Source organism: Opisthocomus hoazin, chromosome 1 (genome assembly GCF_030867145.1).
Source record: "Opisthocomus hoazin isolate bOpiHoa1 chromosome 1, bOpiHoa1.hap1, whole genome shotgun sequence".
Classification (NCBI taxonomy): domain Eukaryota; kingdom Metazoa; phylum Chordata; class Aves; order Opisthocomiformes; family Opisthocomidae; genus Opisthocomus; species Opisthocomus hoazin.
The window spans coordinates 43,329,957-43,343,503 of record NC_134414.1 but is presented as its reverse complement, the minus strand read 5'-3'; the positions used below and the strand labels follow the sequence as shown (position 1 = coordinate 43,343,503).

Here is a 13,547-nt window from a genome sequence, read left to right as displayed (position 1 = left end):
CCTGGTACTGGCATAACAACAGGGTACACACTACAGCCTGACACCTAGGTGGAGGCATGTTCCCACTGGAGTTCTGTCTGGGAAGCTGTGTCAGTCATGGTGGGTGTAGAGCTTAGAAAGGCCATGGCTTTCTTCCGGATGGATACCATTGGTCCCTGGTCAAGCAGGCAGAGCTTCAGCGCCCTTCCTGCTCACGCTTCCACATGAATTGCTATGCAAACTGCCGTGTCACGCCCTTGCTGAAGTGCTCTCTAGGGGTTTCTTTTATATGTGGGGGGATTGCTTGGCTGCCATTGCTCCTGCCCCACCAAGGTCTTGTCAGCTGCTGTCCCACGAGCCCTGTGCGTTTCTGGTAGCTCTCTCGGCTCCCTCTGAGGTCTTCCTGGTTCAGGAAATCACTCTGTGTACCATGCTACAACACTCTGCTGTAGATCGTGCTGGCACCAGAGCTGCTCACCTCATCTGTTGATATGTCAATATCAGCATCAGCTGAGTTATTACAGTGCTATGAATAATCTGTTTCATTTTTCAGTTGCACCCATGCTTACATTATGTAACACATGGAAACGTTCTAGTCCTATTTGTTGCCAGTAGTAACCTAGCAATAATTGAATAAAAGGGGAAAAAAACCCTACCTAGAAACAATTAAAAAAATTATTGTAAAGTTTAAGCTGTCATTTTCACTACAGCCTATGCATTGTTCTGTAATCAAAACTCCAAAGTGCACAGGTGCTGGACTTCTGATTTATTTTCAGTTCTACTCTAACTTATATTCCGTTAGCAAACCATAAACTCCATCCATTAGATAGTTTTATCCTCAAGCCACTTCAATGAGAATTAAAAGACTTTTTTTCCAGGCTCTTGTAGAATGACAATATCTTAATAATCTGCACACACAACAGACTTAAGGTTCAAGTTAGATGCTGTGCTCCTGTTTCATTCATAAAGGCCTTCAGTTCAACTATTTCTACTAAAACAAAAAACAAGTGTTATTGAAAGAATGGCAAGTTTATAGTCCCCTTGGGGAGACATGGAGGGTTATGGCAGGCTGAAGGAGTACACAAAGCTAGGTAACGGGTTTTGACTCGGAGTTTTAAGGAGACATGAATCATATGCAAACAAAATTGATGGAAATTCAAAATTACATACCTGTGATACCTCTGTTCTTTTAGTTCTGTGCAAGATAACTGGCAGAGCATCGAACAGGTCTGCAGGGACGACAAGTAAGCTTAGAGAAATTGTCCCACTGCTGGTCAGCCCATGTTTAGGGATAATATCCTTTCAAGAAATTTTGATGGAGACAAAAATTGCGATGTATAGTGGGTGTGATCCTAACACAAACCAGAGTCTTACTGTCATAGTGATTGACTGGTCTGATTCTGGAGCTGACACGGTTTAAAAAGGCTTGACATTGAATGTATTCGGTGGCCAAGAGGTCAACATTATCATGCCATTGTTATAAAAACAGAAGTATCTACCTCCTTGCCTTAGTCTCTCTTAAGATTTACTTTATGTCTCAACGTTCTCTTCTCCACAAATATGAATTTTGAGATATTAACAGGGACTATGGATTGAGATATTAGCATGGGAGAGAGTGCTGAAGGGCAAAGGGGTCCAGGCAGGCTGGACTTTCTTCAAGGAGGTAGTCTTAAAGGCACAGTAGCAGGCTGTCCCTATGTGCTGCAAGACGAACTGGTAGGGAAGACAATCAGCCTGGCTGAACAGGGAGCTCTTGCTGGGAGCAAAAGAAGGAGGGTCTATCACTTGTGGAAGAAAGGGCAGGAGACTCAAGAGGAGTGCAGGGGTCTTGTTACAGAATCACAGAATCACAGAATGGTAGGGTTTGGAAGGGAGCTCTGTGGGTCATCTAGTCCAACCCTCCTGCTGAAGCAGGGTCACCTACAGCAGGCTGCACAAGACCTTGTTTGTTGTTAGGTCATGCAGAGAGGAAATTAGAAAGGCAAAAGCCCAGCTTAAACTCAGGCTGCACACTGTTGTAAGGGACAACAAAAAATGTTTTTACAAATACATCAACAACAAAGAGAGGGCAAATGAGAGTCTCCACCACTTATTGGATGCAAGGGGGAATATTGCCCACAAGGAAGAGGAAAAGGCTGATGTCCTCAATGACTTCTTCACCTCAGTCTTTAATAGTCAGACTAGTTATTCCCAGGGTAGTCAGCCCCCAGTGCTCGAAGATAAGGAAGGAGAGCAGAATAAACCTCCCATAATCCAGGAGGAAGCAGTTAATGACCTGCTGTGCCACCTGGACACCTACAAGTCTATGGCGCCAGATGGGATCCACCCAAAAGGGCTAAGGGAACTGACAGAGGAGCTGGACAATCCACTCTCCATCATCTATCAGCAGTCCTGATTAACAGGGGAGGTCCCAGATGACTGGAGGGTCACCAGTGTGACATCCCTCTACAAGAAAGGCTGGAAGGAGGATCCTGGGAACTACAGGCCTGTCAGCCTGACCTCGGTGTCAGGGAAGATTACGGAGTAATTCATCCTGAGTGTGCTCACCGGGCATGTGAAGGACAAGCAGGGGATCAGGCCCAGCCAGCCTGCGTTCATGAAAGGCAAATCCTCCTTACCAACCGGATCTCCTTCTATGACCAGGTGACCCACCTAGTGGATGAAAGAAAGGCTGTGGATGTCATCCACCTGGACTTTAAAAAGGCCTTTGATACTGCTTCCCACAGCATCCTCCTGGAGAAACTACCTGCCCATGGTTTGGATGGGAGTACCCTTCACTGGATAAAGAACTGGCTGGATGGCCGAGTGCAGAGAGTGGTAGTGAATGGAAGCTGGGTGAGAGTGTCAATTTGCCTGAGGGTAGGGAGGCTCTGCAGAGGGATCTGGACAGGCTGCATTGATGGGCCGAGGCCAGCTGTATGAGGTTCAACAAAGCCAAATGCCAGGTCCTGCACTTCGGTAAAAACAATCCCATGCAACGCTACAGGCCTGGGGAGGAGTGGCTGGAAAGCTGCCTGGTGGAAAAAGAACCTGGGGGTGTTGTTCAACAGCCGGGTGAACACGAGCCAGCAGTGTGCCCAGGTGGCCAAGAAGGCCAAAGGCATCCTGGCTTGTATCAGGAATAGTGTGGTCAGCAGCAGGGAGGTGATTGTCCCCCTGTACTTGGCACTGGTGAGGCCGCACCTTGAGTACTGTGTTTCATTTTGGGCCCCTCTTTCTTGCTCTCTACAACTACCTGAAAGGAGGTTGTAGTGAGGCAGGTGCTGGTCTCTGGTCCCAAGTAACTAATGATAGGGTGAAAGGCAATGGCTTCAAGTTGCATCAGGGGAAGTTTAGATTAGATATCAGGAAAAATTTCTTTACTGAAAGAGTGGTCAGACATTGTACCAGGCTGCCCAGGGAGGTGGTTGAGTCACCATCCCTGGACGTGTTTAAAAAATGTGTAGAAGTGGCACTTCAGATATGGTTTAGTAGGAGTGGTGTTGTTGGGTGGATGGTTGGACTTGGTGATCTTAGAGGTCTTTTCCAACGTATGATGCTATGATTCTATGATTCTATGACTTATATAGGGCATCTTAGTGGATTGCAACACACATATGATGCAGATCAGGCTCATATGGTACAAGTCTAGTAAAGACTTGCTATCTGATAAGCAGCAAGAGCTCACCACGGTAGCTCATTCTTGACGCCACTGTACGTAACGCTGGCATCCTGGAGATATCATACAGATTTACAGTAGTAAATAAACAGGATACTTCAGACTGTCGTGCAATCTGTACAGCATTCAGGAGCACGTTGAGAAAGTAATCTAGACACAGCCATTGTGTCAAGATTTTATTTGGAAAACGAAAAGAACCTTTGTAGCAGGTGCCATCCAGTTACAGAATTTATCAACATTGAAATCCCATGATTTCTTGGCAAAAACATATGGTTCCTAGGATTTTTTCTAATTCCTTTTTGTATAATAATTATTCTTTTTTTCTTTTATATATAAAATATGGGTTTTTATATAAAGAAATATATGTATATATAAATAAATTAAGGCAGACTCACTCCCAGTTCTCTTTCTTTCTTCATCGTTGCTGCACTGGTAACAAACTACTAGCAAGATAATAAGAAAGACTGTTTTCCTTGCAGAGGCATCAAGAGTTTTTGCACCTAATGTGCTTAATTCCCATCAACAGGAACCTGTAAGCACATAAGATCAGAAAAACTAGTTACAATTCACAGAAAGAAATGGAAAAAAAACATGAAACTTCCCACTTATAGGAAGAATAAAATTTTTGCCACACCCCTGTGGTGGTGTTACCACATATTTAAAGAGCTCCTTATCATTTGGATCCTGGGAAGCAATTCTTCATAGCTTATAATTGCACTTCAAGTATTTTGATATTCTCAGAGAAAGAACTAGACTCCTTTAACATGGTTTCAGCTTTTGATTTTATACCCCCTTATACTGGGACAGATTAATCTCTACATCTGTCTAGGATTTTTAAAAGTTTTTTTTAATTATATAAAACAATTGTAGCACATTATGTATACACATGTATCTATGTGTACGTATTTGTTTGCATACACCCATATGCATATACATGTGTACATCACTGGTTAATACGAAAACTAGAATTAAGGTACCAGGCTGTGAATCAAAAATTCAATCTAGGCTGTAAAAACTAGTTGCCTAGTCTAAACAGAATGCATGTGAACATAAAAATTAATTGTTTAAATTTATCACGGGAAGTTTCTCCATCAGAGATCTGTTCTTGGTCCTGGAGACAGTAACCTGCTGCAAGAGGAGGCCCTACAGTTCCTATGGGACAACTTCTCCGCTTCCTAGTTTCTTTTTTCAATGACTTCTTTTTCAGATTCTGCCTACTGACTTGCTAACCTAGTACAACTCAGAGGTGAACCAAGGGGCTGCATATAGCAGTTGAGAAAAGAAGAAATAATCTTGCTGAGTAGCCTCTAAGGGTGTCTTACAAGGAATTGCCACATTCGGAATTGCCAGTTTTGTTTCGTGATCACAACTACTATTCAAAAAGAGGAAAAAAACCTGCTATTTTTGCACTTGCAAGCCAAAATTAACCAGTCTGTGTTTTTCCTGACTTTCCCAGAGATCTGTCTCTCAAAAAACAAAGGAATCACCCTGAAGGGAGACTACTGCAGAAAATACAGCAATGAAATTGAGAAGCTGTATTCAGAGGAAAGTTTAAACACCTGATAGTATAACAGCTGTAGAGGAGGATTCCACAGAATCATTCATATATACTTACTCGGTGAGTACTGTCCCTCATTAACACTTCTGGAACTGGGTTGCTAGGGGGAAAATAGGTGCATGTAATGAAAATATGCGTCATAATACATGTATTAGCACAGGAGCTGGGACATCGTTAGACAGATAGACAGCCATTTAGGCAATCTGTATGTTTTTTTAAAGCTTTATGGAGGGATAGATATATATACTATATATATATATAAAACTATTTGAATATAATATTGCTGTCCTAGCAGTCCAGAAGTTGATTTTTATGTGGAAAAGACTGCACAGGGTGTCAAAATTAAAATGACTTCTAAAAATTTTGATTTAAAGTTTGAAAAATCTGCTCCAAGGTAATAAAAAAACCCAATAGATCCTACAGTGAGGGCATGTACAATGATTGTGACTTTACTCCTGACACTATGATAAAGAAATACTTTTGGAGGCCATGTCGACATATGCTCGGGAATATGGTGAAATTTATTAGAGAGAATTTCATAAACAGATCTGTCGAGATCAGGTAAGATTTTTCTGGATATGCTCAGGAATAGTTATCATGATGATCGTGTTGGAAAGAGGTTAAAATATAGAAATGAAATATGTCTTATGCTAAAGATTCATTCAATCCATTCTGATGATTCTTACTACTTCTTTTATTTAGCATACTACACCTGTGTTTTGTGTTGATTTCCTAAAAGTTCCAGCAGATAATTTAGAAAAGATTGCAGAAAAAATGAAGAAATTCTTTTGTTCAAGACAGTAAAAAAGAAAGGACTTCTTGATCATAAAATTTGAAGACTGGATGGAAAACATCAGGGAAAAGCTGAAAGGCTAAGGAGATGATTTAGAGGTTTCCTGCTTAGTGCTCAGGAACAGAAATTTCCTTAAAGAGAAATTAATCTCTGAAGAGTCATTTTGTAAAATGATACTTTCACTGTTCTTATTCCCTGTGAGTATATTCAGAGTTTTATCTGTTCATTTTAGTGACTTGAGAAAAGATTTTGAAAGCACAAATACAGTCAGGTATGCAGACTTAAATAACATTAAAAAAAACCTCTTTGAAAATCTCTTCCCAGAATAAGTTATAACTTTCTTCTGAAGTACCTTGGTGCTGAGAATGCTCTGCTCTGGCTCACACTTCAGCATGAAAATCTCCAATTAATTTCACACTACAGGCAAAACTCACGTTTGCTTTTTTGCTGCCCATGTTCTATTTCTTTTTCAACATTTCTTTTCCTACTGCTTAACTGTTCTGAAGTTTCTTCAGCTATTTTGTCAAGCAAAGGGTATTTCTACCAAGTAGTGTTTTTTTTAAGATTTCCAGATGCAATTCTCTGAAAAATGCTTACACAGCTGTAGGTGGAGGCTGCATTTGCTCTGCAGAATCGCTATGACTGATATTAGCACAATTAACGTAGAAACTGAGAGTTGGGGAAAAATGAGAAGTAGACAATATATGACAAAATATACTGCTTTAGCAGATGTCCCTGCAGCTATTCAGCTGCATTTGATTACTCTGTTTTTTTCTTAATTCTTCCTACAGGTATTCCTGATTATTCTTTTCATGCCTTCAACTGGAAACATGATTATATGTAGTGAATGCACCTATAACCTGCAGAAAGATCAAAGGTTGTCTTGATTGTCTTGGACTGAGCACTTCTGTTTGTATGAGATATCAAATACATCAAACTATTATGTAATTGCTTTAGAGATTTCTGGAGAGAGCTGATTAACTTACTACTTATCCTTCTGTTGAATAAATAGTGTGGCTGAGTCAGGATTTCGGCATGGGAGGGAAAATTTCATAAGAGCTGCAATTACGAGTAACTGATTATATTCCCAGAGCAGAGGGTAAGTCAGTTAGTCCCTGGATCTCTTAAGACATCTTTGCGCAATCTTGCAATGCAGAAAATTTATTCCTCAGCTATTGATTTTGTCCTAATTGTTCATAAGGGCCTCACTCCAGGATAACTTCTGCTGTGATCACTGATAACTAAGAGGAATGGCTCACAAGAACAAGTCTTTCTAGTGGCCTGACTATATTTAAGATAATACTTTCCAACAACAGCCATTAAGATTCCATGGAACTGAGCAGTACAGGAGCTATTAAATGTCATATAATCTAAGACTGCATTCTTTCCATGGAATCATAAATTTGAAAAGTATTTTAGGTTCAAAGGCATCCTTAGAGGTTGTATAATCCTCAGTTCTCCATGCTTTTTTTTGGTCAAAAGACATTGGAAATCAAATTGCTTTAATTTTCCCTCTACACACAGATGAACTCACAAAAGCACTTCCTAAATGATTTGCTAATCCCATCACAGGTACTGAAAATTTGTGTCTCTGTAGAGACATAAGAAGTAAATCTTCCTACCTAATATATTTTCATATATTTCAGAAAGATTGTATTACTTCTCTTATCTGCACCAACACCACAACACTGACATCTACATATAAATATGTTTATTCATAATTATTTTTGAGTTTTTTTGCTGGAAGTAGTTACACACATGCTTTTTTGTTCATTAGAAAAAAGGTTTTCCAAGTAGGTAGATTCTGAGTTATTAAAGGTTTTATTAATGTGGTGAAGAAACCTTTGTTGCTACTTTGTTGCTACTTTGTGAAAATACATCTGCAAAAAGATTCACAAGAACTGATTTAAACGCTATGGCATAGTGAAAACACAAGGACATTGCTGGTCCAAAACACAAGCCACCTTCGAACAGATGTCCTGTTATTTTATTTACTTTCATTATTTCAGGTCATCTAATTAAAATGGCACATTCTGGTAATTACATCAGAGCTTTAAGTACAAATGCCAGATTGCCTATTCAGCATAGCACAGTAGTGAAGTTCTGGTCTTATTGGTACCTATGGAAGTTGTGCAGTTCACCTCAGGAGGCTGAACATTAAATTTTGTGTGATTTGAGTTGAGCTCCTGAAGAAGGCATAGACCTAGATTTGTAATGTTTCTTTATGTGTGTGATATAATTTGAAATTCCATCTTGAACATTATGAAATTGGGAATATTACTAAAAGAAATAAAAAAACCCAATAACATCAAAAGTTCAAACTTTCCATTCATCCAGATCTACTATTTATGCAGTTATCACACATCTCAGGCTAAACTTTTCTGTAAAAACATAGTCAAATTAAATAATTACTGATATACTCCCTATAACAACAGGTTTCTCTGTAGAAAGCTGTTAAACCTTGGCCCAAGGTTCCTCTCTACCCTTCTTTCCTCCTTAGAAATAGATAAAATACAGCAAAATATTTCAAAACTATAGCATTCCTATGTTTCTCAGATTTTTATGTTGTTTTTCATTATTTTAATGCACTGTCAAAAGACATAAAAATATTACTGTAGTAAGGTTCATATCTGAACAGTGTGTGCATATTATTAAGATAGATGTAGAACAAGAGGTGCTTATGTGTTTCTCAGTTCTTGCTGTTGCTGCACTATTTAGCTGTCACATTCTGGATAATACTTTAGCATTTTAGAAGCATTACAAATGTGTTATGAGTGCTTTAATTTCTCACAGGATAGCTTTATATACCAATAAAAAGAGCATTTACATTTTGTTGTTTGTATTTTTATGATCCCAGTGCCCAGAGAGTGAAAATAGGAGGCTCCGTATTTATTGCTATGAGGTCAAGAGAGAGGTAATCTCTCTGCAAGGTTGCTGTACCTGTGCATACCATGGTTTCATAGGTGCCCTTAGTCTAACCTCAAGATAGACAGCTATTCCTTGTGCAAGCCACTTCAGCTGGGATGTCCCTCAGCAAACTGTCAATTATGTTAAACTGTGTCAACTTGTATGCGTTGTGTAATTTTCCACGCTGAATTATTGTCTACTAAATAGAGTCAGCTGCAAATGTTGAACTTTTGCCATATACTCTAGGGGAAGCAATGTAGAAAATTTATGCATTCTTTTAACTTCAGCCAACTGGCCTCTTGCAAAGATGAGGAGGGTTATAAAAGTTGTGCAAAAGTATTGCACATAGCATAAAGCGTTATGAAAGCAACAAATACACTGTTTATCATCTACTGTATTAACAACACATTTAGTACACAGCTGACACTGAGAAGTCGTCATTTAAATACTTAACAAAAGTATCTCCATATTTTCATGATACTGCAAGACAGATCACATGTTTCTGTCTCAGGGAAATTAACCAAGGACGGGTCTGATGCCCAGTTCAAGCAAATTATCCTAAGGCTATCAAATGGTGAAATTCAGTTTACAGCAGCTGAGGATCTGCACCGGGATATTCTGTCTGCCTTAGGAGCATAAATTCTGTTGATGTAGTTTACATAGCTATTGAATTTAAGTGTTACAGTTATAGTATTCTATCGGTGGAAAATCCTTAGGTTTGTTCTTATTTTTCAAAAAATTAATACAGTAGTTACACAATTCAACTGGCTTTAAAGGTTTCATTAGTTGTAAGAGCTATTAATATAAATATAAAAATATATTATCCTATATATTTTCTTGGCTGAATATAAAAATATTCAGCGAAGAAAACACTAAAAATGATACAACTGTAAATGTGGGCTTAAAAATAGTAGTGGATATAACTTTATAAAACTGTAGTGTGTATTAATGGTCTTACTGTTTTGCTTAGGTTTTTTTGCTAGCTAATTTTTACACATTTCTTTTTCAAAATTTTTTACTTTATTCTGTTAACAATTCTGTTAAAAATATTCTGTTGTCCTCTGCAGCCTGCTCTAGGTGACCCTGCTTTGGCAGGGGGGTTGGACTAGACGACCCACAGAGGTCCCTTCCAACCCCTAACATTCTGTGATTCTGTGATTCTGTTGTTTGCAAAATATTGAGTAGAAATCTATTAATATACTCATAGATATCTTGTTACAGAATGGTAAGGCAAAATGTGCCTTGAAATGATTGTATTGTTTCCCTACTCAATTAAACAAATATTTAAACTAATTTTATTACATACTTTACTAATATGTAAGAACTAATTCATTAACTACATTACTATCATACAGAACACAATTTCTCAATCTGTCTATTAAGGAGAAAATAATTAATATGCTTATACACGAGGTACTTGAGAGCAAACTATCGAAACCACCAAGGATAACAATATTGTTTTGTGGTGTAAACAAAGCCAATTCAGTAAGTGTAACTTGTTAGCAACTAATTCAACCTGAACACTACTTAGACTACCTTCAAAGCAGTACGTGGTTTATAAACACATTCAGCCATGCAGAACAGGAAATGTCAAAGGAAAAGGCTAATGGTTTCATAGGAAACCTTAACAGGAACACTATATATTTAAGCACCATGAGGCTTGACAGCTGTAATCTGTTGTAGGTAACCTTGGAACTTGCAAGGATGGGCAAGTATATTAAAATATTTTATCTGAGTAGTCATAAAATAAACTGTTCAGACTTTATGGATGTATTCACTTAAAAATAATTTATCAAATCAAGTCTTAAAAAGGTAATTTAAAGTAGTATCTTGGTGTAGTCTTAGCCAGAGCAAAATCTGTTTTTCTTTAGTATCAGTTTGAATCTTTTCTGTTTTCTTCTTTCCTGCATGATGCGGATCTTAATAGACATTATAGTAAGCCTTGTTAATGAAATTTTTACTTGTGCTTTGAGGCATGACCCTTTGTTATATAGAGCTGTTTTCTGATGAAAGCCATAAATAAAATATAGTTGAAAGACCTCCTACCCTTTTTTCAATTACACTTCGGACTTCTTGGGGGCAAAAAAAAAATCTTCTTCCCTCCCAATACCTCATTGAATTGCAGGGTGTTTCTCCTCATAAATACAGCTTACCAAAGCAGTTTCAAATGGCTTAGGTTAATTCCACAAAAGGTTTTAGACATGGAAGTGTCTAATTCTTGGGCATATATTCACTTTATGAAATCTGCTCTCCAATTTGCATGCTGCTCAAGTAGTAAGCTGCCAATCATCAATGCTTATATATAGGAGGAGAAATGAAGCTCCTAACAGTTCCTGTGTGCAGTGATAATTGGGCATGGTGGAGAAAACCCAGACAAGTTCTGTCCCTTGACAGCAGTAGGTTCCTAATTGTGGGCAGGAAGGATGATTCATTTGTCTGTTTTCTTGGGTCAGCCTCCTTTCCTAGACTCCTGAAAAAAATGAGGGTGAGGCCTTCCTTAAACATAATAACCTGTTGGTTAGAGCAACCACTAGTCATATCTAGAGTAGAGATCTCAACCAAATATTTTTTAATCTATTCCTTTTTTTGAAGCTGTTCCATTGGGATATATGGACAACAGCAAAACGAGGAAATGGGACCGGATCGTCATCTGGTTCTTATCTAAAATATCAGACTATAAAATCATTCATAATTTCCCCAGTAAGACCACGGCAATTTTACCCAGTTTGTATTTCTTTCCTTAAAGAAAAGTTTTATAGCTTCATTAGAAGATATTTACCTCATAGTACCTTAAAGACTATGAGACAGCTGCTGAATAGATCATCTGTCACATGGGATAGATGTCCTCTCTCAGTTGTTCCAAACAAAGCAGAGAAGAAGCAAAAGCTAGAGGTGAAATACATTGGCCCTTGTAATGCACTTCATTTTCTTAACTAAAGCTAGAGCCTTACACACCTCTGTAGAAAGCACAGTGAAAATAACTCCTACTTCCAAAGGAGCAATTTGCATTAATTTAAAGGTGATAATCTAAATTGAATCAGATTGTTTTCTAGAAATGAGGAGAACTCTACTTGGTATAAAAGGAGATTATCTCCCAGTAACTAGCTTCTAGTAAGTACTGGATGCATATAGCTAGAGCAGAAAAATCCTAATTTGTTTTTTCTATACTTGATCTCCTCCTCTACTTACTGGAATATTAAGATGAGTGCTAGCTCTTCTTTGCCCTTTATGTAAGTTAGACATTGAAAACTTACATTGGGCAGGTATTACAGACAGATTCAGAATAAGAATAGTAAGTTTCTAAGTCTTGCTGCATTCTGGAAGCTGATCAGGTGATCAAGACTTTTGTCCAGGAGCAGAAATTTCCCCACAAGGGAAATAGTAGAAATTCCCATGAATTCAGGTATTTGCAGGTTTAGGCAGCAACTGAAGCTGAATTTTTAGGATCTGAACAAGCCTATGTCTTAAAATTAGCCCTAGACGAAAGTATTGCCTACATCAGTTCTGAATTTAGACCTTGTTTCAAAGCAAAATTTTGAAAGAAAAATGTATGGTTTAAAGGCCCACAGTAACTAGATGTTTTAGTTAGGTATCACTCAAAATGTGCAGATGAGACTTGACTGCCTCCTGATTCACATCAAAGAATAGCAATACCCAATTTCAAATGTCTGTAACAAGAACATTAATTGAGGAGCCTTTTGTGTTGGAAAGAGATAAAGTAGACTTGACATGTTGACATGACCCAATTAGTAAACTATATACTTGATTGCTTCTGGGTACTCGTGTCATTACTGGTTCTGCTCTGTTGTCCTCATTCAGACAAAAGTTGCATTTGAGTGAAGTAGAAGATTTGAAAGATTATAAGGAGAAAGAAAGAGATTTGAATGGACAGAGACCTAGAGACATCAAGCATATTTTGGCTAGGAAGGAAAAGAAAAGCCAAATGGATATCATGTTAGCCTGATATTCTACAACGAAAAAAAGAAGGAAAAAAAGAAATAGAAAAAAAAAAGGCTGTGAAGTATATTTTGTTTCTTAGTGTGGGCTCTGTATCTGTAATTTTAAAATAGAAATAGAAATATATATATTTTATATCTTTGTTATTAGGACAATGACTACCTTGAATGAGAACTTCTGAAGTCCTTACATCTAAATCCTTGTGTAATGAATTTTGACTAGTATTAGGAGTATGAAAATGACTTAATAATCAATCAGAAAGAATTTTCTACATCTTCTTGAATTCTACATGCGACACTTTCTTTGAAGAGTTCTCTAGGACAATAGGAAAATGAGAAAGGAAATACATGAGTATAACTGGAACGTTAGTTTTACATAAAGAAAAAAGCATTTTTTCCCTACTGTTCAGCCTTGTTTAGCAGTTACTCCTGTTCAGCTTTGACTGCAGGATATCATATCATAGTATGAAAGTCTGATTTTAGGTAATCAGTGCATTTTTTTTACTGAAAATATATTATCCTTACTAGTGTTGGGACAGTACTTAATTCCCTTTGTTTAGAAATTCAGAACAGAAAGAACCATAAGTATGCTGAAATTCATTGGAACAATGTTGTTAGAACAAGAGCAATCATATCTGATTTCAGCACAGCATAGGAGTGAATAGATAATGTTCCTCTCTCATTTTGATTTTGGGT

At 37.9% G+C, this 13,547-nt stretch overlaps 1 long non-coding RNA gene across 1 annotated transcript; it reads left to right on the top strand.

The window, feature by feature from the left end:
* Positions 1–4,861: 4,861 nt before the first annotated feature.
* Positions 4,862–8,862, top strand: LOC142362752 (uncharacterized). The gene is made up of 3 exons (XR_012765269.1): positions 4,862–5,255; positions 5,898–6,185; positions 6,780–8,862. It is a non-coding gene; the product is annotated as an uncharacterized LOC142362752 (long non-coding RNA).
* Positions 8,863–13,547: the final 4,685 nt, after the last annotated feature.